At 39.5% G+C, this 27,856-nt stretch overlaps 2 long non-coding RNA genes across 2 annotated transcripts in view; one reads left to right on the top strand and one right to left on the bottom strand.

Moving 5' to 3' along the window:
- Window positions 1-27,856, bottom strand: part of LOC139138408 (uncharacterized) — a 251,467-nt gene that overhangs the window by 133,543 nt on the left and 90,068 nt on the right. The gene's annotated exons all lie outside the window — the stretch shown is intronic.
- On the top strand, window positions 84-27,823 carry LOC139138405 (uncharacterized). The gene is made up of 2 exons (XR_011553602.1): window positions 84-552; window positions 19,836-27,823. It is a non-coding gene; the product is annotated as an uncharacterized lncRNA (long non-coding RNA).

Consider the following 27,856-nt stretch of genomic DNA (forward strand, 5'->3'; position numbering starts at 1 on the left):
AAATTTTATTGATAAGCGTAAACAGTGGCAGCATATTAAAATTACAAGTTGTTGTTAAAGCAACATAAATCCTGGGACAAGCGAAAGCCGAGACAGAGAGTGTGTGCTCGCTCGCCAGTTTCTCACTCAGCCGTGAAGCAATATTATGCCTGCCCTCTTTGAGAGAGACAAATTGTTGTCGCCATAGAAACCATCTATAATGGTCATTTAGAAGAGGGCGCGATATACGCTCGGTAACTTTCGCAGTGGCAGTGTTGCGTGGACTCCAACCTTGCAGCGGTTCTGTAATTCAGCTGGTAGATAGTGTTAGTTAGTCCCGTGCCTAATCTTCGGAATCCTCGGATACTGCAAAATCTGACAACGTGCTGTGAATATCGACCATTCCAAGGGAACGAAGAAGGCAGCCTACAGCCTCGACGTCGCATCACGGTCATGTATAGCAGCGAGAGCAGCTTGTTGTAGGAGAGAAAGTGATGTCTGCCATGCAGGTTACTTTACACGGTCTGTTTGCCTCAATGCTGTTGTAGCAGATAGTCTGTTCACGTAAAAACGGTGAGTACATACATCCTGTCCAGACTGGGTCTTGCACCATCTGTTTTAAAACGACATTTCAAGGGAGAAATTATCGAGTCAAAATACGCAAAAAGTGTCACCTACATAACAGCGAAATTGTTAGAATGTTAGAAATATCGAAAATGACACATCAGATGTTGCATTGTACGGCGGTGAATCAGCCATGTGTGTATTTTTGGACCACAGCTCTAAAATTCATATATTGTTCAGTTACATATGCGGGTGATTTTATGCGCCCGCACTGGAACTGCACGACTACCACGCCCGTGTTTCCACCATTTAAGGCTAACGTTAAAACATCATTTTATCCCCTGTTTTTCAATATAAATGCATTTTTTGCTTTATTTTATTGTGATATTTTCAAACTACCACACTCAATACAGACGGACTATTCTCAAATTCTCATCTTTTGTAAAACGCATTAAAAAGTCTGTTCATGCGCTCATACGGGTGATACATGGCAATCACTCGGTTTGCCGGTCAGAGGTCATGGAGCTAGAGAGCATAATGCTGCATCAGTATAGATATTAACATATAAAAGAGAATTAAGTGGCGCACACTGTTAGAACTGTCAGAATATTCCGTTCTTCGGAACAAGGATCAATCCACCGAGTAGATATCTCACTGCCGTATAAAGAGGCACGATGAATTACTAGTAAACACCAATGCTCTGAAGCGTTTTTGGCACACAGGGAAGAAAATGAACGACGGACGCCAAACTGACAGAAATATATTCGATGGCTCGGATGAACTACAAGTGCGCACTCTTTGGTACTTGTATTCGCGTTCTGTTCTAAAAATAATGTGTAAATTCGCCGTGGAAGGTATTGCATTGATGGTGGTTAATGGGCAAAGTGTAATCGCATAGCCTAATGTGTCATTCATTTCTCTCTTTCATTAATAAACGTCGGACCCATTTACGAATGATTTCATCTAAGGGGCAAATAAATGGCTAGTTTTAGTCAAACGCGAAACGCTGTTGCTCAGTGTGCCGACAAACGAGCGACCTTTGCTGCGTACCAGCAAAATTTCACTGAAAGACGTGTGTTTCTGATGTACTAATATTTGTTATGATTAACGTTGATCCTCCATATTTCGTTGAATACTTCAACGTTGTTGTTTGGTATCATTCAATTTCGAAAAAATGCGATATTATTTCTGTCAATAAAGGCTTGCTTGTTGAATGTATTATTGCGCTTCGGGCAAATTTGGTACGACTTGCTTCGCACAATACTCAATGACATAACATGATATAATCTTTTATGCCCTGACACACAAATCTGAACGATGAAAGGCTTTCCGAAGACCCCAATTTCTGTATCGCCACCTGTTTGCCACGGCTGGTTAAAATTTTAAAGTGCCGGCATTTAGGAGTACTAATATGCTAGCGTGTTTTGTTGCTGCTATTCAAATTATGCATAGAAAGTAGAAAGGCAATCTTGTTGTGTATATTCTCAGTAATCCGAGTATCAATTAGACGTTAATAACGCAATTGAATGCGAATATGGACCCCGCGTTTGCCTTTCCTTTGAGCCCCTCACCTTGGTCGACCCTGACCTATTCAAAAGTGCGATTGCAATAGTGTCGGTATTGAGCAGCTCAACGTGTCAAAAGAAGAATAACGACAATGGAAATCGCAGAGGCCCTAATCAAATCATTATGCTACAATTCTTTCAAAATATATTTGCCAGAGCTGCTAGATTTGTCGCGAGTCTCAATCATGTCTCGGCATATCCGTCTACAGGGCTGCGACAACGAATGGGACGCTCGTTTACATATGACGGTGAATGCTCGGCACATTCTGTAAATGACACGCCCGTTATGCAAAGCAGGGACGTCCGAAAATACTACTAGCATGCAAATAAATTTTATGCAAATCTAACGAGGCACATTTTGGATCGCCACAATGGGATCAATTTATCACGTGTAATCCCTATGCTGTGCAGCCTGCGCTAGGCAAATGACATTCAAATTATGGGATAGGTTTTTATTATCTTTCTGTTCTTTTTGGCAGAACAATGATGCAATCTGATTGCTTTCTAAACTAAAATTTCGCGGTGATAAATTGCTTCGAAGAGATAATTTAGCAAATCTCAATGGAGGTATAATTGTAGCGATAAATAATACCCTAGACGAAGTATTCCCCTCGCCAGACTCATCAACAGAAACTAAAGGTCTCCGAAGAACACACAAATCTATTAAAACGTTTGCATCCATACAAGGTCAATTCACAGTCGGCAATGATTAACCAAGTACCTCTATTGTCCCGTCTGACATGGCGACTGAATATGTACCGTTAGTAAGCTGCTGGGCAGTAGGAATCTGAGCTCCCGCGGATATAGACGTCGACGCAAGCAAGTCCCTAATGCGCTGATATCAATTCTTGCCATGCTTATCAATCCGGAAAAGGAATTGCTAGTACAAAGAAAGGTTTCTTTTTCATGACGACGAAAGCCCATTGTTGAATCATCAATTTGCACAGACTATCACCTGATTCCTTCAGGAAAGGCTGTCGGAAGAGACGTTCCCAAAGCAATTTAATTTGTCTCTGTCACCGCAGCAATATCTTTCGACGCTGTACATTTATGCCTAAAGTATGGATGAAACCTAATAAGAAAGGTACTACATCTGACGAATCTTGGATTGAGTTTCAACGATATCGACTAAAACCAGATTCACTCTTGAAAAATTCATGGAGTGAAAGAAGGCTTTTTAAAACTAGATACTTTCAAGCGAGCACGTTTCACTATTTTCGCAGAAGTGTTCCACTGACGCTGACACATGATAAATCTATCTCGCGGCGTGCGAGACTTTGCTAGAAAATTTCACAGCGAACGACCTGCAGGGCATGGCAATCTTTTCGATGTTATTATTTAAATACTCATGGGACAGGCTGGATGATGATTTTCAGGGCACCCTTGAAACAGAGACCAGATATGAACTGAAAATGCCCACGTGTTTCGGTGTTGCAGTTGTCTATGGCTTTAAACCTTTGCAACATGTTTGCAACTTCATTGAAAGTGTTATGATTAACAGCTTGAACAATATTCACAGCAGATAAATTCCAAAGGTCATTAAGTATATAAGTATGTAATCAGGTGAAACAAAAACACTTTAACTGGTGTCATTGTATCACCATTTTATATAGCAAGTGTAGTTTCATTTAGTCAAGTCCTTCAAACTATATATGCTTCACTGTGAAAGCTCATTAGACATACAAATTATAAATTAGCTGACATGAAAAGGCAAAATATCTTTCACTTATACAAACTGATTGTCTCATCAATACACATAGCAAGTTTCATAAACGTTTTTAGAGTCCTTCCAGTATTATATCCCTAAAGTGGAAAGTTAGTTTAATATGCAAATTAGTAAATTGCTGATGTAAAAAAGCTGAACAAATTTTCATTTATATTTATTATATTTCTTAAATGTAAAAAACATGTAGAAGGTTCCATCGACTTAGATGAAGTCAATCAAGATATATCCCTTATTAGAAAAGTTCTCTAAATATCCAAATTAGAAATAAGATGTTTAACAAAATCAAAACTGACTTTTGGTAATATTATATCATAGCATCGACAACATACATAGCAAGTTTTGTCAACTTTGGTCAAGTCAATCAAGATATGCATCCCTAATTTGGAAAGTTCGTTAAATATGCAAATTAGTAATTTTGCTAACATAAAAATGCTAAATGACTTCAATAATATCGTAGTATCTTCAATGTACGTAGCACATTTTGTCTATTTTAAACTGTTTAAGTAAAAATGTTTTATAACTTTCAATAATGTTGTATCATAATATCTTCAATGTACACGGCAAGTTCATCAATTTTGGTCAAGTCAATTAAGATATACAATAGCCCTAATTAAGAAAGTTCACTAAATATGCAAATTAGGAATTGACTGAAGTAAAAATGCTTAATAACTTTCCGTAATGTTAACTAATAGTATCTTCAATATACATACCAAGTTACGTCAATTTTGATCGTGTCGGTTCAGATATATACCTAATCGGGAAGGTTTATCAAATATGCAAATTAGCAATTAATTTTCATGCCACACCCTTATGTCTTTCATGGCGGATAAATCCTTGTGTAATCAACATTTGTAGCAAATCTCATACGATTCTGTGCAGCCTTTCTCATCGTATGTCTGTTTTTTTCTTACACCATTAATTATGCAGATGAGCATAAAATATGCAAGCCACACCATCCTAAAACATAATTGATTCTTGCCATTCTCAAAAGAAGCTATGTATCAGATTTGATTTTGATCCAATCAGCCGTTCTCGAGATATCGGGCCCACAGACAGACAGACGGATAGACACACTGACACAGATAGACATCGCTGCGAAGTTAGCTGACGTGAACACTTGAGCTAAAAATGACAGTGGTATACAAATTAATCAAGCTTGTCGCCTACTATTCAAAAGCGAAATACACAAATCGAAATGCTTGATATTTAAAGTCGTCATTCACAGTGGACCGTGATAAGGCAATCAAGTCTTAAGGGAAATGGTATTTTGTATCATTCATTGAACAGTTCACACTTAAGCGATTTTGCAGGGTCTCAAAAGTTAGAGTATGTATGTATGTATGTATGTATGTATGTATGTATGTATGTATGTATGTATGTATGTATGTATGTATGTATGTGTGTGTGTGTGTGTGTGTGTGTGTGTGTGTGTATGTATGTATGTATGTATGTATGTATGTATGTATGTATGTATGTATGTATGTATGTATGTATGTATGTACGTACGTGTATAACTTGTCAACAGTGTTGTCTTTCGCGATTTGCAATTTGTGACGTGTTGGTTTTATTCCAACGAAGCGGAATCAATTACTCAGAGAGCGATGTTTGAAATTCAGTGGATGCAGGCAGGTGTTTTATCTCTCCGTGACGTTGTTTCTTCTACGTGCATTGCCCTTTTACCATAATTGCCCAATAGATTTACAACCACGCATGTGCTCTCCACATAATGTTATTGCAGTGAAATGGGAATAATGTTTTACCGGGGTTTTTTTTACGATTGTGCAATAAAAGTTTATGGTGTTAACTCAGCAGGTTAGACGGTACGCCCAAATTGCATCATGTAGGAATCGTTTAAACTTGACCTATCACCTGAATCGACTTGACGCCGCGCCGAGAGTGACGTTTTCACGACAATATATTACATGGATCTGCTTGTTTGAATTCCTGTATGAAAGTCATTATTACTGTCGGATCTATATGCGATCACAAGATGTTTATGTTCACTTCATTAACCAAAAACGCAGTTGTGTCCCAAATCTTTTTGTCGCTTTTTTAACACACGTCAATCTCGTCCTTCTGTTCTCTGTAGCCCCTGAAACCCACAACCAGCCTGATTATGCATGATTGGATGCTTTCAAAGCTCTGGTCTTTCCATAGAGAACATTTTCCAATCGTTGCCCTAAGCGTACAATTCTCTGTAACAACCAAGGTTGCTCGCAAGCATGAACTGTATGTCTGAGTGGGCCAGCTTTGTGTGTGAGTCTTTGTGCACTGTATGAAGACTGATGACAAAGGTCTAGTCTACAAATAAATCTGCGTAGTTTACTCCTCCCCGTGAGGGCTGTATTCTGTGCTTTCGAATTTTGCCCATGAATGCATCGCTTACTTTCTTAATCAATTTAATTTGAATGCGCGAAATTGCCTTCTGTTACCTCTGCATTGTATGATTCAATTACCAAATCACTCAGTTAGCAATGAAATCATGCCTGAAACGAAGTCACATCCTTGGCCTAGGCGGAAACTCTGATATGTTGAACCAAATGATAATTTAAAGTAAATATGTTGTTTTCTTCAAGAATAAAATCAGTATATCTGAAATGTTGGCTAATAATACCTTCCAATCCAAGTAGATTTGAAATCCACGGACTGGATTGCATCCTGTAGTTACCTGCACCGTGAGGTTACAATTTCGAAAAGAGCAGATTGATTTTAAGTGGTTTCAAAGCCAAATGAACGAAAGGTCAAATGGACTAAAGGTCGTTTGAACGCTTGGCAAACACAGGACATGTGCAGCCATTAAATGGAGTCGACATGTTTTGTACAAGACTGCCAACCCAAAGCAGATATCACCACGTTAAAGCCTGCCGTGATAGTAAATCTCCAGTAAATGTAGAAATTTCGTGCCGGGATTTTAATAGATGAATTGATATTGCAGAGAGCGCAATAGACGAATCGAGTAACACCCGAATCAGGCGCCAATCTTTTTGTTATGTCGGGTGTTAATGTTAGCTTTGTGAAGCGGAGCAGGGGATATTTGATCCGTATGGGTAAACGTCAATATGAGAAGCTTAAACGAACATATTTTCAAAATGGATTGAACGTGAACCGGCAAATCTCCTTACATAACCTTCTGCGCAGGCGTACTGACTGCTGGAGATGTATTGGGTTATTGTTGCCGACCTGAATAAAAAATAAGCATAATTCTTTACATAAATTGAGATCCAACAAAGGTTTCCTTGATAACTTTATTTAATTTTCCCATTTGGCTAACTGATGTTCGGTTGTTTCTGCATTGAGAATTTTGGCTTGGTTCGATGAATGACATGTTATGCTTTAAATATCGCCAAAACTAGTTGAATATGATGAAACCGTTGCTATGGAGACCGAGAATGTTACAAGTCAAGTAAACATCCGATAATATAGTCATAGACTATTATCTATTTATTGAAAAAAAAGAAAGTTATGGATATTATCAATAGGGGTTTCCATCGTCTATCACGTTTTGTACTCAAAAACATCGGCAGACTGCATTGCAAGCTTCTGAAGATAAGGATTTCAAAAAGACACATGCCTTGTCGTCTCCTGTAACAAATCGCGGCTGCTGTACCGTGCCGGATGAAAATAATGCTCCGATGCCCGCGAGTGCTCATATATCGCTGATATGGCCTCAGGAAGATTTGCCGTAATCAGGTTTGGGCTATTTCAACGATGGTGGTCGTTAGATTAAATTGCGCAAAGTCGTTTGCATAATTTTTCTAGAAATTAACGTAAACTCCCTCCTTCTGCATTGCCCTGAAGGTTAGCAGCAATGTGAAAGTACGTGTATTCTGAACTGAGTCGACAAAGCGCATAAATAGTTTGTCAGACTTGACACGATCCCATCAGACTAAATCTGGATCCGATCAGACTAAAATAAAAAGAGGATGAAAATCACGGATATAGAAATACACATGGCCTTGTCAAAGCCTTTCAACTATCGACCAGCTTTTCAGTGATTAGAAACCTCGGACTAGATCCACTGTTTGTTCGTTTTTTCAGAATAACAAACATCTGAGAGAAAATCTGTCCGACGCTCAGATTCTTTGAAACATCGGTCTAACCAAAATCCCCCTTTTGTGCACCCTTCGGTTGATTATTACAGCGCTGTAAAATGTCTGATCAATACGAAGGATTCCACGCTGCCGTGAAGATGGCTGATAACCTGGTTAATTCATTCAGCAAACTGTAGCGACGAGATTTCCTGAAACCAGCGTGTATTTGCATGAGCTATTAAGTCCCACATACTCTCTCTGACATTCGTTACGACAGCCGTGTACAAAGCTGTAACGTATCAGTCATCTGGTGACAACAAACTTCCCTGTGAAACGGATCGAACGTTTTCAATATGGACATTATTTTAGCAATTATGATTGTAGCGTGCCGCACGTTTGATGAGAACAAAAATAGACTGTTCGTTATCGTTACAGAGATAGTGGCGGATGCTTCATACTTAATGGACTGGATGAGTTGGTAGAAAGGTTAAGTGCCACCTCGTTTGACGGAATTGCGCATTTCCTGCATAAGATGTATTACACCGGAGACTACCACGAGGTCAGATTCTGATCGGCAAAGAGATCAGTTCGGTGACTCTCTTCAGACAATTGCTATTTTATACGCAGACTTTTTTCGGAGCTTATGAATATTCATCGCAAACTAAAGAGTACATGGTAATCGGACATGAAAATATTTCCACGAGAGGCTAATTTACATAGGCGACATTTTTTGTCTTTCAAAGTTCTAGCGCGTGATTGAGACGCGAAAAGGACACTGCCTCGAGTTTAAACAGCATGTTAACCCGTTTAATCAGCTGTCGTTTCAAGGATGTGAATTTCATTAAAAGTTATGCCCTTTTTCATAACGTACTTAACCCAGTTTACATCCCGGCTGGTGTCTCGGTTTTATCGAGAACATTCGAGAATGTAATACAGTCAGTTCTTTCACCGTGTAACCGAAATTCCATTTGGATGATCCAGTGATTTTTAACAATGGTTAAGTGAAAAGCCGCTGTCAATCTAAGACACAAAATACCATGTATCCACTTGTTCTGGACGCCATGCTTTACATTCAGTGGCTGAAAGTCTTGGCATCCAATGGAAATTAAGACTTACAGTCCAAAGAAACTGAGCCATTTACAGGAGTACATTTGGTATGAATCCACAGATTAAATTTAACTCAACTGTTGGTCTGGTTGTTTTATTAATAATTTATCAAATTTACAAATTGCAGGATGTTACCAGTGGATACGACAAAGACTGTACGAATTGAAAAGCGAAAATTTCCCTTACTTGAATTTATTCCGAGTTTTAGTGTTGCGTTCGTACACGCGCATGCGTATTTACGTGCATGTGCCGGATTACATTTATCGAAGCTTGCGGAAAAGAGATGACGACGCCGTGTTTCTTGTGAAGCTGTAAATCTTAGCACATGCCGTTGATGTACGAAATTACAAGAGCTGCAAATTCCATGTGCCGACGGAGATCGCATCCAATCGACAGGGACAAAGCAGAGTGAGTTCGTGCAAATCCAACTCTGTTTTACACTTCGTTGGTCATGTTACTCGCTTTTTCGCGCCTATCAACCCGAACTGGCGCGTTATTTGTTGTCGTCTCCCGCCAAATCAACATACCGCGCTCGGAATAGGAACGGTAAATCTTCCCAGTTTGAAAGTGGCAGTTGTTTTTTACCGGCAAACGGATGCAAATTTCAACAAGGAGTACACAAAAACCAGCTTCCGCCAGCGAAGCGTGCCACTTCTTGTACTGCAAATTGATATTCAGGTGGACGATGCCATTAACGATGACGTCATTTATCCCTGTCAGTAATTAAACACATATGTCTGCTGGGTGACAATGCAGTTATAAAGGCGTACATATAGCACGAATACAAATCTTTCAACGCACGGATGAATTATTTCTTTCAGTATTAATCTTTACTAACGGTTTTGTCTGAATTGCGACTCTCTGTCACTGTTTTTAATTTTAATAATCCTCTTTATTAGTTAATCATATGGCTATTTTAATGGTGGCGTCATTGCCCAGGGAGAGTCTCTCCATAATCATTGCCCTAGGAAAGTCTGTCTATCATCGTCTTCGCGACAGAGCTGAGATGTGATTTAAAACTAGTGCGATCGTTTTATGATGTCTACACGAGATAACAGTGTTTATAGTGGCCAATAATAACAATTTGCATTCGTACCAGATGTTAACGTGTGCAAGTGGGCAGGATGGACTGGAGAGCGCTCTTACTAATACGGCATTGTTATTAATTGAATGATAACGCTTTAAAGGGAGGCGGTCGTCGAAAGTCTGCTCAAAGGTTGCCAGGGATCCCTACGACCGATGCAGACACTGTATCGAGGGTACGTTGGCGATTGATGAAAGTTAAAACATGTTTAATCAATGGATATCGTAAAATGTAACTGTTACAGCTATGTTGACATGACGCATCTAGATATCATGCATGAAATACATGGTTTGCAAACAAGAAAGTCGCACACGCGCAGTTCCGACCGTCTACCTTTAAGTCAATGCTAAATAGCAAAAAAAAAACCGGTGTGGCGAACTTTAAGTGTAAGACTGTCAAAATCAATTGTAATTAAATTGAATATATCATGTACGCCTCTCGAGGTATATGTGGCATGTCATTTTATCAAAGTCCGAAAAGTATTTGACGCGAAGTTTCACCTACATGTTTTACGTCAACACCAAGGGACCACTGAGGTGATGTCATTAAATTGTTCTGTGACTCTCGCGTACGAAGAGACGGGGTTTCGGTTGCTGTTACAACAAAGTCAGTCCAGGACTTTGTGTTGTCGTTAAAATTTATACACCGGGATTATTATCTATGCTGCCAGGTGGAACATCACAAGCCGTCAGAGTTCGTCTTTTTCAGAAATTATTTTAAGGGCACAAAATTCACAAAGTTTCTGGCTTTCTGTGATTTACGTGGATGCAGCTGATTTCAAGTGAATGCCAAATGCGTGAATGTTTCATCATACTCTGACAAAGAAGCATGAAATAGTCTGTGATTTAATGTGTGTACCTTTTTAGTTTGGCGTTTCATAGATAGATAAATGAACGCACTGACGTTTTCATATTTTTGTGTGAAATTAGGTGGTGGATTTGCATGGTTGTCCATGGAGTTAGCTTCACAACGTAACTATGTAGCATTTACGGACCCAGATTGCGCGTCCTCGTGACGTTCAAGCGACCGCGAACGTGGAAATTTTACGCATTTCAGTACCTTCATGTGAAATTCTAGCCGAACTTGTCTGAATACTATAGTTCTTTTTAATTCTTCTATAATAATCCGTTGTACAACACAAAACTATGTTTTCGTTGTTTTGAGTGTATAAACAGTGTTTGATATAGCCGCTGCAATGCATTGTGGGATAACCGGAAAAGGTCTATATGGTTTGCAGAACTTCTGATTCCCACAATGCCTGCTACTTCCGGTATGGTATAGGTATTATGTAATTTACGTTCGCCACAGTGATTTTTCATAGATGACGATACTGTTTATCCTTTGTCAAGATATCTTGCCACCCCGATCAGAAGTCACATACCGAAAGTGTATGGGGATCGAGAAATGTGTACCCTAACTCAATTTTAACATCAAACAGGTCTGTGTACTTCATATCGATTCTTGTAAGCTTCCATCAAAGTGCTACAGACGGATAGTGGCCCATTTAAATTTCAAAGCTAAAGTGAAAATCTCGCTTTCACTGCACAGTGTGTTCGTGGGCGAACAATTCGGAGTGTAATGTAAGCTTAATTCACTCAGCTCGATATGTTCGCCTGAAGGCGATCAGATTCTTCAGTACGCCTCGTACAAACCACAATTTTCAAATAGAGACGAGGAACCCTCAACCACGAACCAATTACTTCTAGAAATGCACAAACTGGCTAACTTGAACTTGTATTCTTGGTTACGTGGCATTTTGTCGAGGTTGTATCCAAGGTAACGTGGAATTCGAGATTGAGACAATCTGAGTCAAGCTTCTTGACCGACTTTGAGTGCACGTTGAATGAGCTTTTATCTTAAAGCTGAGATAACCGGGTACATTGCGAGATGGTTTTCCACTAGGAGATATGAAATTTCCAATGCGCAGTTGTCGATCAAGTGATTTGAGAGTGGAGGTGGGAAAGTCTAGGAATGCGGCCATAAAGATCGTCATGTAGACAGACTGTATTGAGCGGAACCCCGAGTCGTTTGCAACATCTACTAGTGCCGCTTTACATTAAATCACGCTTGCGTTCCCATCAGTGTTAGAATATAAACGAAAAACAGTCTTCAACCACGAATATATGGTGCCATTAATTCCGGCAGCATTGGTTTTATGCGTCAAAATTTGAAGCTCACGGCATGATTTTTTTTTTATTTTCGCTTCCAAATTTAAAGATCAAAGCAGTGATGGATTATCTCTATAGGAAACACGGTAGCATGAGCCTTAGAACATGTACAGTGGTCGGAAATCGTTAAGTTCATGCGTAGACGTCTATACTGCACATTGTCGTTGAACACCATCCGTGCGATGAAAACACGTAATGCTATGTCAATTTCGTTCTGCCACACACGTCATTCATGTGAGAACTGTTTTAATTTTTTCACCGAGACACTGGCACTGCACACTCTTGGGAACGCGTCTATGAAATTGTCAATAATTTTAGCGATGGTTCTAAATTAGTGTTGAAAGAAAGGCACGTTAGCGCAGTCAATCATTGACGATTGAGGAATTCCCAGTTTTGCAATATATCAACGGCGTTGGCACGTTCTAAAGTCTGATTCGCCATCTGATTGGAAGCGAATCGCCACCACCGTTTGTCTTCATCTCGTATAAAGCCTGATTAATTTTCAGCAGTTCTTCCAGTGCCTACATTGCCAACGAGATGCATTCGACAAGATTGGGTTCAGTCTAATCCTTCTTGTGGCAAGTGCATGGAAGCTTGTATTGAGACTGAATTCGCAATAAATATTATGCTGAAGTCTTTTATCTCAGATTGCAACAAAACACAGATCATGCAATGGAATTTGCATATAGCCAAGGTCATGTCTTCTCCGTGATAAACGCAATACCGTGATATCTAATTTAAACGAGAATTCACTCATTATACACTCATGAGATGAAGGTTAGTGGATATACCGCCATACTCACATCCGGGCAACACATCCGGAATATACATTAATCCATTACTGCTTAAAGGTCATATCCTGGAATCATGCTGTCAAACTCAATTGCTGTCATTAATTTTCCCCTGTGGAAACTGCAGAAGAAAAGTTTACCCAGATAAATTTATGCACTTTTTACGTCAAATTGCGTTATACGTTATCGCAGAAGTAGAAGGAGTCGGCACACAACAAACTTTCATCTCTTAACAATTGAAATTGACCGTTTCCCGTGCTGCGCGAGAAACTACGAGATATCGCGTCACTTGGAGTTCGCGGGGCATTGTCTTGTTGAGCACGTCGATCTACATATCGTCTGAGATTTTTTGAAACTTTCAAATTAACTGATTTTGATTAAACTCTGTGATGCACCGCTATTATACGAAGATTGACTTGATTTATCTGGTTAAAAATAGACTGATCAATAGATCGTCAAAGTCTCGCAAGATCTCGCCATAAGCAAAAAGCCTCGTCTCTTGATTAAAACATTCAAGGTGTCTCAAAAATATAAAAATGCCATATACATACGTTTATACACACAGAGACATATATATACAGAGACACAAACACACACGTAGGCTTACAAACACAAACAGACATTCGTATTCAAATATATACCGTCACATTTATATCATGATCACAAACGATATCAAGAATGGCGGAGCACCAATGTCAGTTGGTTACCAATAAAGTTGTTCTATAGATTGCTCGCTGTACGAGCCTGGCATAATTTGAGTGACTTACTCGCATTACGCAGTTCGCATTCAAAGTGAAAGGTCGAAAAAACATCCAGCTAAGCGAGGCATTTCGAATGACTGATGGCACCGTACAACCCTAATGCCAAGGTCATTAATCATCATTCATACTGAAGTCCATAAATTTGGCGCTCTGTCAAAAGCAGCCTGCCATCTTCCAAGTCGATTTTCTATGCCGATGCAATCTCGGCCGGTTTGAATTGTGCCCTTTCCGGCGTTAACAAACCAATGTGTGTATTAATTTTCTAATTATTTTGTTCTGTCTAAAAATAAAGCTTCTTCTTTCACTCCGAAGATATGTCAATTTGCCTAGTTTTCAACCCCTTAATACAGCCTCTATGTTTTTTACGTTCAATGTTATTGTGGACAATTGATTTTACTCAGAACTCAGATTATTTTCACAACAATAGCACTGCACGATCGCCAAATGCATGAAACGTAAGTCACAAATATTATTAATGAATACATATGGGCACAATCATTAATGAGACAAGGTTAAAGAAAGAGAGATAGCTCTCAGCTGAATGGCTCCCGCGTCAACGACTTTTTCTGCGACCATGGAATCAATTCTGACTGCCTTTGCCACGTTTCATGAATGCATCGTTGACTCATTTCACGTGATAAGACAATATTGTAACATCGTTTAAATTCAAATTAATACCAGTCAATTCTCTCGTTATATCTGATCCTTTGTGTCTCGTTAAAATACGGCTAGTTTTCAATCGGGTTCGAACCCACAACATACGGCATCAGTCGCCTAGCGGAGAGGCCACCGAGAGAACCGCTCGACTAAATCCCCACTCTCAAAAAGAGTGGTTCAATAGCCGGCTAAGTTGTTACATTTTCTGACTGAGACCGCTCCACACGTTGTAGAGTTCGTGAAGCACTCACTCACGCATGCTCACTATCACACATCACACATACAAACTTAAAAATAATAAAATTTAATAAAATTTAAAGTATTAACCGGATTTATTGTCTGCCGTCTCTTGGCGCGATTTTGCATATTTCAAAACGTAAACGATTGTCTCCTTGCATCCTGTATAAATATTATATATTCTCGCAAGAATATGCATGAAGTGTTTCATCTGTTGTGCAACCGCAGATCAAATATCATTAAGTAACTTTAATTAACCGCAAGCATGCGAAGGACGTTCTGATTTGCATATTACGTGGAAAGAGGCTATTTGTGGTATTTCGTCAGGGTTGAAAACCTGCACAGCACTTGAAAATTTACCTAGTAGTCTCGGGTAAACAGTCATTGAGTATAATTGCCTTGTTTTGGGTTCAAGTACGGTCCTCTTAAATATCAAAATATCTGGACCTCTGGGAAATGCGGTCGAAATTGCAATGTGATTGCGTTCACACGGGACTAAAATTGGCACAGTGACACCTTGTCAAAAATAATCGTAATATGGCGGATATTCGTCCAAAGGAAAATACGGGGTTTTATTGATGTGTCCCGCTCATTAAGACACATCCTTGTCCTAAAATTTGGGACTCCCCAGTTTATGTTTCGAAATACCATCACATATCAAAGCTCCAGAGAAAAAAAATTTGAAATGCATTTACAACATACCATGGGCAGGTAAAATTTGCCAAACAAACCAATCGTCTCGATTCGTCCAAGATTTCCATACATATTTTGCTACTTACTGTAATTCCTAACAGAACTGCCTCGGTTCATCACGAGGATGATTATTAATGGTCATTTTTTTATTGCAAAGAACATATTTTGTGGCGAATGTGGGAGCAAAAACTTTACGCGAAATTTGTCGGCAAGGGAAAGAAGTACATTGCATGCATACATTTGGTACTTGTTTCTGTAAATCCCTGTGCTGGCCTTACCTACAAGACTTCAATTACGAAACTGAAGTCTGAGTGAGCTACTTCAATGCTACTTCATAGTGCAGCATTTGAAGCCAATTTGAATTTTAAAAAATAACATAATTGAACGATCATTTTTTAGCCAGCCTATTCCTTCTCGTCCCTCTATTGTGCCACGGTCCCTCTAGAGGAACTGTGATTACACCCTACGTTCTCCTGTAATGGGATTGTCTTACTTTTCCGGAGATCAAAATCACGTGAACTGGATAACTCATTTCACTATTGACGAATCGAGGCATTCAATCAGCTCCTGTATGGCGCTGAAACATGTCAGTATAGGCTAACATTTCCCAATTCAATCAGTTCCTGGCACAGAAACCTGCCACTAACGTTTCCCTGATGCGATTGAAGTCGTGCCGTGAACTCAGAAGGTGAGTCGATGCATGTGTCATTCGGTCAAATCAATCGGTCACAGTGGCGTTTGAGTTAATCTTGATACCGCACCCTGTAATGGCGTACTTTCTCTTTTGATAGGTTGGATGACGTCATCGAACGATCCTCAACGCGTGAGAGAGTTATGTGTTTAGGCGTGGGCTTGACAGCTATGCGCTCAGTGACTTGTCGGCCTGTTGAACGTCATAAAGATTGTTATCCCTTTTTCAATTGGCTTACTGATCTTTTATGACTTCTGCACTCTACTAACAGGTGTCCGTGCTATTGGAGTAGTTTAGGTGGCATTGCGTACGTCACCTTGACAACATCGAGAAAGCCGATTTTTGAAAATATACTCGCCAAAATTGAATAAAGACCCTTTGTTTTCCTGTGAAGTTTCTCGTTGTAGAGTTGTAATTGTCGTATAGAGGAGGATGAACAAATCTGAGAAAATGTATTGTAATTTAAGCGTAAAAACTTTCAGAAACTTCATTCGAAAAGCCAGGGACTACGTACGCAAATGAGAACGCCAGCGAAGCACATTCCCCAGATACGAACGAATGAAAGTGAAGAAGCGGTCATCCCTCCATATCACGATTGAAGGCTTGAATTCCCGTCGATAAAATTTTATCAGTATAGTGTGCCTAAATCTGGGCTGCTCCTTAGCGAAACTTTCCATAAACGCGAGCATATTGGGTTTGAATTTTTTAAGCTACAATGAGCCGATCGAGGGTCCTTTGCACGGTGTTTGAGAGTAGCCAGAGCTTATAAGATATGAGTCGGAATCAGTGTCTTTTCAAATCACAGCTGACAAAAACCACCTCTTGTAAGAATTGGTAAACGTTAACAGGTAAACGCGGGTTAGGCTTCTGCTGCATCTTGTATTGCCGAGCATTATGTGTTACGACGGAAAGCATATACGAAATCTTGAGGCATTCATGAATACGCACATACTCTGAACAAATGAGTTTGCGATGTATAGCCGGCCCAGCAATGAGCATGCGCGCGGGCAAACACTACGTTCTACTGTATAATGTGTACTGGGGCTGGTGGACAGAATAGAAACAGATTTAATGCAAAAGCCTACCTCTGTCCCTTGGATTAGCTTAATTGTATAGGATATTTTTCGTTATTGAAATTTCTTGGCGTCAGGGTTCCGCTCATGGACAACAAATGTACACTTTATCAAGAGCGCCCCGTTCTTCTGGACACGAGGATATCAGCTTGCTTTGTACTGCGGTTGAATAACGTCATACAAACGCCTATATTGGGCGTAATTGAATTAGCCAAAATAGAAAATTACGCCTCCAATCTGACGCAAACAAGTACCACGCCAAAGAAAACTCTTATTGTCATGTCTACCTCAGCAATTATGTAAAATAATTGCACAGTCGCATTTCCAAAATTGGACGCTCTTCACAAGGAGACATTGTGCCATGCGAGATAATCTACAAGATTTCTCCTTTTCCCTCTCATTTTGTATGCGACATATTTAGTGTACGTACAAACGCAACGGTCGCACTGAAGGCCACTGAGTCTTATTCCTAGCGTTTGCATATCTATCAGTCATTATCAACAATATCACGGGTTTCGATTGATTTTTAGAAGCAAATTTCAGGTAGTATGCGCCTAGGACTTAAACTTTTGCTTAAACTTTCCTCAATTAAACTTAAAACCATTCTCTTACCAAGTCAAGAATAGTAAAAATCAGGGGTCACCGTGCAAATTTTGGAACTAGAGGAAAAATTACCTAACACTTACCGATATTCGAAATTCAAACTTGCCACCATCCCTGTGTAAACTCTATGGAGAAAAACATAATTTTCGAATTTAGAAAACTAAGATGGTGAAGATGTTTTTACTCTCCACAGCTTTAAAATCAGCCCCCACAAGTGGTAGATCAGAAGAGAATGCGAATTTACACTCCTCGCATTCGTGTGCAAGACATATTGAAAAGCTTCGTGCGCAGGAGGAGTGCTTGTCGCATTCTTATCACCCACCGACTGTTCAGAATATGTATTCTTTGCAAAAAAATTCAAATCAATGCTGCGAATTCTTCGTCTGGCAAAAGCGGCCCTGAGTAAAATCATTCCAACCTTTTTCACTCTCGTGTGGGTGACACACAACACTATACGGTCCGTCTCAAGTGACGGAACCTGTAAAACGATCTGTGAGAAGGTGCGCTACGACCTCTAAACACGTGACCTTTCTCACTCGAAGTCTCCGGCGGTATCGTTTGAGTCGATAACATTATTATGATAAACTGCACCTCAAGAGATGAGTCAGTTGTTAATATTTCAAGCTATGAAGTGATCACAGAGGTTCCGATCGCAGTGTGAATCCTCTTGAGAAGACAAGATTTTATTTTCCGTCAATGGAATAATGTCTAAATCGGCGTATTTGTCAAAATTACCAGATGACATTAGTCTATAATGCACATACTTGGAATTACATAAGATAGACACTCAGAGAGTCGGACAGGCAACCCAACACAAGGATAAACATACAGGCAATCGCACACACACACATGTACACAAACTCTAAATTTTGTGAACTATATTATCACTTATTATACAATATATATCAATATGAAATATGAAATATATATATAATATATATAATATATATATATATATATATATATATATATATGCTTGTAAGTCACCTTGCACTTAATACTGCCAAGTAAAAACCACACCGATGATCCAATATTCAAAATCGCTTTACTCTAAATATGCGCGCCTCTACACATAAATTTTTAAACTTTTCCGTGAATCTGTAAACAGGAAACATTCTCGTTCAAAATCAAGAATAAAAATAGGGCGAAGTGTATAAAGTTTGAGATAACCTAAAATTTACATATATTTGAAATTCAAAATGGCTGCTCTAACCTTTGTTAATTGAATTTCACGAGATCACGAAAACTTCATTTACTCCGCGGTCTTCAAAATGACTTAACACAAACAGGATACAAGAACAGTATTGGAAAAAATTAAGTGTCTGATAAATCTATCCGCGAGAATCATTCTACGCTAAGGTGCCGTGGATGATTAAAACACGCGCTTATAACAAACAAAACTAATCGAATTTAGTAGGGGAAGGAATGGATGACGGCGTTCCAATTATCGTGCAGAAATTCGCAGCAACGCTATGAGATGGAAACCGAGTGTATCATGATGTTCAAGATTAAGCTAAGATTATTTGAATATGATTTGCTCAAAACCCCGCCGGCAGCTTAAACTTCCAACCACCTATTTCAGCAATTTATTGTGTACAGAGGAATTCTGAAGCATAGTGTCATTGTAGGATTTTCGCAATTCCAAACTTTCGTTCTGGGAGGCTGGGGAGGGTTGATATCAAACTCAATGTCTGCCATGCGCGTCTTTTCATTATCTATACTCCCTTAGGTAGCAAAATACAGCGATATTCCTCATCCGCTTAATTTATCCTGTCATCAGATCAGGTTGCTTCAAGTATAGGTAAGCTTTTAGCAATCCTGGCTTTGGAAAAAAATCGCCACATGTCTCGGAAACCAAGCAACCTGATTCAATGATTTTCAAATTCCCGTCAGACATCCGCAATATTCTACATGAAGGAAAGAGCAGGAATTTTACTTCCACCACAAATAAGTTATTTTCGTCAGCATTTTTTACAGTTACTGTGACCGAATACTTATTCGATTTCCGTGAGCTTCTTGTACTGGTGTTTATCAACGGGTATGGCTAGGGGAAATGTTTTGTTCTAATGTCTTCTGACGATCGTTGCTTGCTTCGATTCTTTCAGATGAATGTGAAGATCTCTTTGGCAGTTGCTGCCGCGTTTCTTCATCTCCTGACGTTGTACGGGGTCTCGGCACAGGAGCAATCTACCGAGACGCTTCCGACGGTCGCCGGAGAAGGGGAGGCCAACAACGCTGAGGAGGAAAAAGGAGACACTCCGAGGATTATTGAGCCCAAGGAAGTGCTGTGCAGGAGCAATTCGGACGTTGCCTGTAAGTGCGATTACGCCGACTGCAGGAGGAAACTTTGCATTTGGGAGATAGACAACCAAAAGTGCATCTGTCGGTTGCATAGCTGCTCTTACAGAGTCAAAACGGAGACCGAAGACGTCCGATCGCCATTCGATATTTCCGCAGGGGTAGTAATATCACCAGCGCTAGCGATATCTGTGTTTCTTGTAATGAGCGTACTTGTGTTGGTGTGTCTGTAGAATGCCATTGACCAGCATGACTTAATGCAGTGGGACACTGGACGTGTCTCTACCACACAACCGTTGATTTGCATATTCTATTGCTTGCCAATCATGTAAGAGTACGTATTACTAAAGGATCATTCATGTAAGTTAACCAAATTATTCTAGGATGTTATCCGAAGACATTTTTGTTCCAAACTATGCATAAACCTAATTTTTTGACTGTCTGCTGTCTTTCATGCTACATAGACAACATTTGAACGATTTTTTCAGGATATTCCAGATGAGTTGTGAATGTTAAATACGTCAAAATCTGCTGTCTAGCCTGAGTTGCAAAAAAAACCAAACAAACAAAACAAACAACAAGTGACAATTTGCAATGGGTTTGGGTTGCTAATCAGTTACAATCCTAACTCGACTCCATCGGTGCGCAAGCGCAGATCAACATTTTACATCAAAATGCATTACTGGAAATCACAACTTGCCGGAGGCAAACTTTCTTTTAGAGTGCTGTGAACACGATTAATCTCTTGAAGACATCAAACGTGAGAAGGTTGGCTGTAGATGCGTCATATCCGGGTGCATGGATAATGAATTGACTGTTGTGTAAATCGGGAAATGAGAATCTCATATGTGTAGTTGTTGGCACAGGAGTTTTAAAACCCATCAGCCATCACAAATCTGACCGACGGTACTCCGTTCAGCTGACGTAGGAAGTGCTCAATTTTCTGATTTTATTCAGCCCCCTGATTCACAACCTTACACGAGCCCTGCTTGTTGATGTAAACACAGGTACATCGAAAACGTCATTTCGGTAACATGCAAGAAATGACGTCATAAAATATGTAGGTGTTACCCCAGGAAGCGGGACTTTGGTTAATGTCCGACAACTCAACCACACAACGCATTTCAGACAACAAAATTTAAATCCGGGTACTCTGGGCTAGCGATAAGACGAGCATTGGGTGTGCAAGAAAATGTGGTCGGCGCGCTATCGGATTTGCTTGAATGTCGCATTTGGAGACTGGAGAGCAAGACTGATGGATTACCTCTTCACGTGGTTTAGATGTCATAAAATCTATCCACATGAATAAAAACACAATTTCACATTTCATCAACACATCTCAAGGCTTTGACGCAAGTGAGACAAGGCATGTCTGACGCCTTGTCGAATGCAGTGCTCCACCAATATTAAACGGCAGGAAGACGTCTGAACGCCAACGTTCAGCGAGCGAACTGAACCTATGTAATTTGCACGCATCGCTGAAGTAACAATTTGCTGAAGCAATCAGGCGAGGCTCGATGCAAAGGATCGCTGTCAGGAGGAAGATTGAAGCAATTCTATTCACGTAACTGTTCCGTTGTCAGGTATTTTTGTGTAGTTAATTAGATTGTACGATGAGATCAATTTGCAGTATAGATAAACATTTCGCTCGGGGTTGACCTTTGATCCAATAGGTGACCCCTTGGCGATGAACACATCGCAGTGTTTACATTTGCCAACCAATTTCTACCCACCTACATGGAATAGTCGTTATTCAATGAACATGATTTCACTTTTAGAAGGGTGCGGTAACGAGTTTAATTTATCAACGTATCCAAGTATTTAAGAGAAACATTTCCACCATATTGCGTTCCTTTAATGACATATAAATCGAAATATTTCTATTTGAATTCAATTTATCATACATTCACTTGATCTGAATTCTGAATGAGGTGAAAGACCTGAAGTAGGTTAAAAAAGTGTGACTTCAAGAGATAGGTTATTGACGCCATATACTATGAGATGTGTCCGAAGGACTGTTACATCACTTTATGTTCATATACGCTATATGAATTGGTCATCGATTGCTGTCATTCTTCAATATCATGACTGCATAGCATTATGCAAATTGCTACTAAATATGTAAATATATGAAGGTTACTAGGACTGAAAGGGGAGAGTTTTATCGTCTCATTCTGTAGAGGATTTTCGAAAATCCAGAATACATAAATCTACACTTTGCCGTTATTCTACTGCACGTGAAGGTTTCCTGAATGACATTTCGTTTGTTACTTGCACGTGTTTAGGAGGTTTGGAATGAAAAATTACCTCTATTTAGGGAATTTATTAGTGAAAAAAGTGGTCCACTTATCATCAGAACTCAGGTGTGCGAGTACGAAAGGCGACTCCATTTTAAAGTGTATTGGTCGTACAGTAGCATACAGTGACGGCATCTAGTGCACAGAATCCTTATAATCCTCCCGGGGCTGTCAATTAGTTCTCCGCTGCCTTTCGGGCGGAAGACGTGTCACACTCGCGAAGGCAATCAATATTGCAGCAAGTCACACGTTTTAATAGCGTCGGTAAAAGTGGCTTTATGGGACCACAAGGAGAAGACAACGAACGCCACGGACACTTTATCCGTTCCGAGTTTAAGTCGTGGGCGTGCCTGCTCGCCCGCAATCAGACGCACAAGGGCGTATAAAGTCAGCACTTCTCCAATTCGTACCTTTCTGCCAATTCATTCCACGGAAAAACAACATAAATACATCGAATAGCATATGGGTCAGTATTCTCATTAGCGTTGAATCGCGTAAGGAAGTTTATAGTGCATCTTAATGTTTGCGCTTCACGTACTGAATTGTCTCCAAACTAAGGTGACAGATGACCTTAAAACACATTCACGGCGTTTGCTCATGCAAGACGAATATAGATACACGTGATGCACAATCATGAAAATGTCAACAAGACTTGTATTTCTTTATATTGTTGAAACCTAATTATAAGTAAAACAGTTAGTTTTACCTGTAGAGAGATAATGATTTTTTTATCTTATCTGACTATCTTAAACGATCTCGGAACGAGTCTTCCCTGACTTTGTCAGTGATTTACTATGTTAAGCAATTTATATACACTTTTAATGAACCTTCGATTTCAGTTTCAGTAAGTTGAATATTTGAGCGTTTTGCGTCATGTTTTCTCCTTTTCGCTTGTGATTTTGATTACTCTTTCTGCTACTGTTTTTGGTTTAAAGTAGTATGCGCCTCGAAATTGAAAGACTCAAACTTTTGCCCTAACTTTCCTCAAGGAAACTTTTACCCATTCCATTTTGAAACTTAGAATAAAATTCAGGTGTCACCGTACAAAAGTTGGTACGAGAGAAACAAATTACCCAAATGTTTAAAGACATTTGAAATTCAAAATGGTCACCATCCCTGTGTTAACTCCATGGAGAGGAATCAAATTTTCTATTTTCACAAAAATAAACAGGTGAAAACTTCCTTTGTTCCGTGAGCTTCAAATTCAAAATGAACCCCATAAGTGGTAGACCAAAAAGGTATTTTAAAAATTGAGAGTCCCTATATCTGGTCCTGAGATGCATTCTACCTTGAAGGGATGGGGTCGTCCCTCTGCAGTTGCGCGACTTTCCTGCTGATAAACATTTCCTCTTCCCAAAAATTGACTATGAATGTCGAGCAATGTGTGGTAAATTCAGCATTTGATGCATGTTTATAGTTCAACAGTTTTGTAGCTTTCAAATCACTGGAAGACTTTGCCATATGCACTGTGTCCCTTCGTTTACATGAAGCTGCTTCAGCCGTGGTCACCAGTTTTTGTTCAACCGCCGTTCTGAAATTTTGGATATCCTTTGTATTGGTCCTATTCGCGCACCCACAGACGGAACGAACCCTTCTCTTTAACAACGGTCGTTCAGGCACGGTCACTTCATGATGCATGTCACCTGGAAAATTATCAAGCTACCTCGAAATTATCCCGAGACCTGGTATAGATTGACAGTTCCTCGTTAAATGGCTCGAAAAATTTGTTAGGTATAAAGTCATACAACAGATACAAATGTGCAAGTCCAAAAAAAAACAATTGCTTGTGAGTACACGCTTTTAAGAAGTCACTGGAAATTTCGAACAATCGCAAAACAGTTGTTTCCACACGTACTCTTTGTAATTGGTATGGTGTTGGCAGAACTATGCGTGAACATAATTCAAAAGTAATAGGAAGTCGAAGAAATTGCGTTTGAAATGCTATTCATTCGTGCTATCTTCAAACGCTGGGCAGGAGCTGATACCAGTCGACATGAGTCAAATAAAGGATGTTCTCTATACGAATGAAATGAATTTATTACATGCCTTGTGCAGCGAATATCGCACACTCCATAGGATTCAATGGTAACTCACTGATGAAATCGCAGGCCGCATAGTCAATGACTGAAAATGGACTTAGATTATTTTCAACTTAACAACTTCGGAATTTAATGTGACCAAATTACTCGAATTGCACGATTATATAAGAAATCAGGTTTTTAGAAATTTATGCATGCCAAAATTAATAAACCGCATAACAGTGATTTAAATATATCAGTGCGTCGATCGATGATGCAAATCGGTTATCGGGGTTTTTTTTAAACTGAACTTCGTGTAACATTAAATACAGCGAATAAACCCAAACATTTGAAATGAAAACCAATAAGCTGAAAGGCATGTAATAAAAGCATTACATTCCAAACATTAGACTATGCACCTTCAGAGTCGAGGCAGGAGACAATATGCCCTTCTTTGTCGGGCTAATGGTCACCTACACGCGGGCACAAAGCCCCTTGCTCAGGCCATCACATATAATCTTCACAACAGAGAGAAAATCTTTGTACACTCTATATGCATAGGGATCTTCGGCTGTGTGAATGCAAAGAAAAAACATGCTCGGCATATCCACGCAACTGGCAAGTGACTATTTGCCATACAAGTGTCGTCCCGAGTTTTGATTCATTAGACGAGGGGTCAGATGGGATTAGCCAAGTATTGTTAACCATGATTCAAGTGGGTTTCTTGTAGATTGTTAATTAAGTGCGCCGGAGAACTGGTCCACGCCTTCAATTCAGACCTGATAATTCCAGCATTTCCTCCTGGGAAATCAGATAGAGAGACATGGGCTACGGTGCCCATCCATCTAGATGACAGGAATGAGTACTTTTTCTCTCTGCGTAGTACGGTGACTCGCGGCGATAGAAATGTGATGCGATGCAAAACTTAGTCGGTCAATCTCTGTTTGAACCGGCTTCACTCGGAGTCTCAGCCATCGATAGATGGAGCTCATTCCGTTCTGTCCAGCTGGGAACTGGTTGCACCTTCAGATTGATGGGGTAACTCCTTGTGATGTGATAGTAATCCGTGTGTCTCAGGGTGCATTTTACAATAGGAAGGTAGAAACACACCGCGGGGAGATGTTGAATCGTGATACGACTCAGCGCGATATCAGTATTTTACAGTATTTTCCCAGTATTCTTGCTTTGAGGACTTCCGATGTATTTGCTGAGTCGATTCTTGATAACGTTTGTAAGTCTTGGGCATTTTTTTCTGATTAAAACCAACACATGTCACTGACAGCAAATAAGTGATATCACATCTTTTATAGTCGTCACTCTTTAAAATGGTACTATACAAGACTGATAGTGATATAGGTGACCTAGGAAAACTTGTTGCAGTGTTAACAATTAAAGAGTGGCGACAAATACGGACAGCAAATGGTGATGTAACACACCTCATTCAAAATCTCTGTCGTAATTTGTCAATTTATACGGGCACGTGGTTTGCGTCATTGGGCGCTGATACATACAAAGCGCCAGTTATCGGTTAACAGTTTTTGAAACGTAACAGACTTGTTGACACTTCGGACAGCTGTTACCCGGGTAAGTTTGAAAGTGCCATCTGCGCATGCGCACATTCTGGAAAAGATGGCCGTGTCTTCTGAGCAAAGAACATTCATGATTTTTCGGTGAGAAAGTTGGATTAGGTATGTTACAAAACATATCAATAGGTCATAACAGCATACGCTTGTTCCCCCAGGACTAAGAGTCGCCAAAAGCAGAAAAGTTTCCCTTGACCTAAGTGAACCAGACTGTTTTTGGGCGACTCTTGAGCTCTTGGGGAAAACAAACGAATGCCATTACCAGCATGGCCAGTCAGTAATCAATATGTGTGCAATATTGCCTGTGCTTCATGTGTTATAACTGTAACTTTCAACACCAACTGTTTAAAATAGTTTAAGCACTGTGCAAATAGCATGACTTTGTCTTGAAATAAACACTCTGTCCTCGCAATTCTGTAAAATATGGCCACGGCGACCATTTGTCAAGTGTATAAGAATGAACATTCTGTAAGATGAAAACGCGGTTGGACACAACCGAAGGTTGTAGGTCGATAGTATACATCTTTTTTGAAATGGGAAAAGTTTGACGAACAGTGTGCCAGTGGCACCCTTATCATTTTATATATCCAGTATCTATTGTAAATAAAGTTGAGGAGATTAGCATTGTAGTGTGTGACATTACGCGGTTTGAAATCGAGAACTCTTACGTACGAAAGGTAAAACTGTTATTCCTCTTTTGAAAATTGAAATTATTGTCCTTTCTATGGGGAATCATATTCAGGAGTTTGCTGTTTTAAAGAAAACGACGTTTCTTGACTCATATCTTATGCAGATTTTTATCCGGCTAGCATATTGCAGGGTTGCCATGCAGGTACTCCGCACCGTCGTTTTGAAACGGGAATATTAGTTCAAGAGCTCATGAAAAGGCCTTGACTCATGACGGTACATTGGTAGATATGATGTGATGTCTGTTGTCGATTAGTTAACAGATTCCTACAAATGCACACATCGCTCATTCAAACTTCAAAAGTGATCTCTGGCGTGACATGATCGATCACAGGGTTGTTTCTTGCATTGACGAAAACCATTTCTATGGTTTCGTATATATTGTTTGATGCATTGTAAGTGGACCATTTTGTCGCAGCGTACTAACTTTACCATGTCAATATGTGGGTGTCCCGCAGGTTAACGTGTACAGTTTTTCGTCATCATTTGAACAAAGTTTAATGAGGTTCCAATTTCTGTACCTTTATTCTTTAAGCACTTTCAAGTTATTGAATTGCTGAGAAAGATCTGTAAGAAGTTCGAGACCTATTAAGCAAAACTAAGTCCTCTGAGGCTTGGTTTCATGTTTAAAATAACAGTTACACTTATATTAAGTCTAAAAATTTACCAAGGTGTTTTATATTCTTATATCTTTTTCCAGGAAATAACAATTTGAATTCTGTTTCATAAAAGTATAGGACAGCCTTGCCAATCATTTTAAATTCTTGATATTGTTACAAGTGACTAACTTGTCTCTTTCAAGTGGAAAAATTGAATTGTAATTTTATTCGTCATTTTTTTCTGGGAAAACGATTTACCCTTGAAAGGATGTATATTTAAGAATAGTTACGTTAGGGTAGTAGAGAAGTATAGATTATTTAGGATTCTAAATTTACTATCCTGTTACATATTCTTCATAACATTATAATTGGTTTGGTATTCAGGGTTTTAAAATGTTCCTAGAATTCCTACAATTTAAATCATTGTTTAAATTTAGAGATGGGTAAAAGTATTAAGAACCAACAAAGAACACAATTACAATTATCACACCTGTTACAAGACAAAGAGATGACGCACAGTTCGAAGGGATCTCTTTATGTTAGTAAGATTTGTTATTTTTCTTCAAAATTGTAATGGACGTGGTGATAATAAAGGTGATTTTTAAAGTCAATATGCATTGTCTATGTGAGCTGTCACTAAAAGA

The sequence above is a fragment of the Ptychodera flava genome, chromosome 8 (genome assembly GCF_041260155.1).
Source record: "Ptychodera flava strain L36383 chromosome 8, AS_Pfla_20210202, whole genome shotgun sequence".
Classification (NCBI taxonomy): Eukaryota; Metazoa; Hemichordata; class Enteropneusta; family Ptychoderidae; genus Ptychodera; species Ptychodera flava.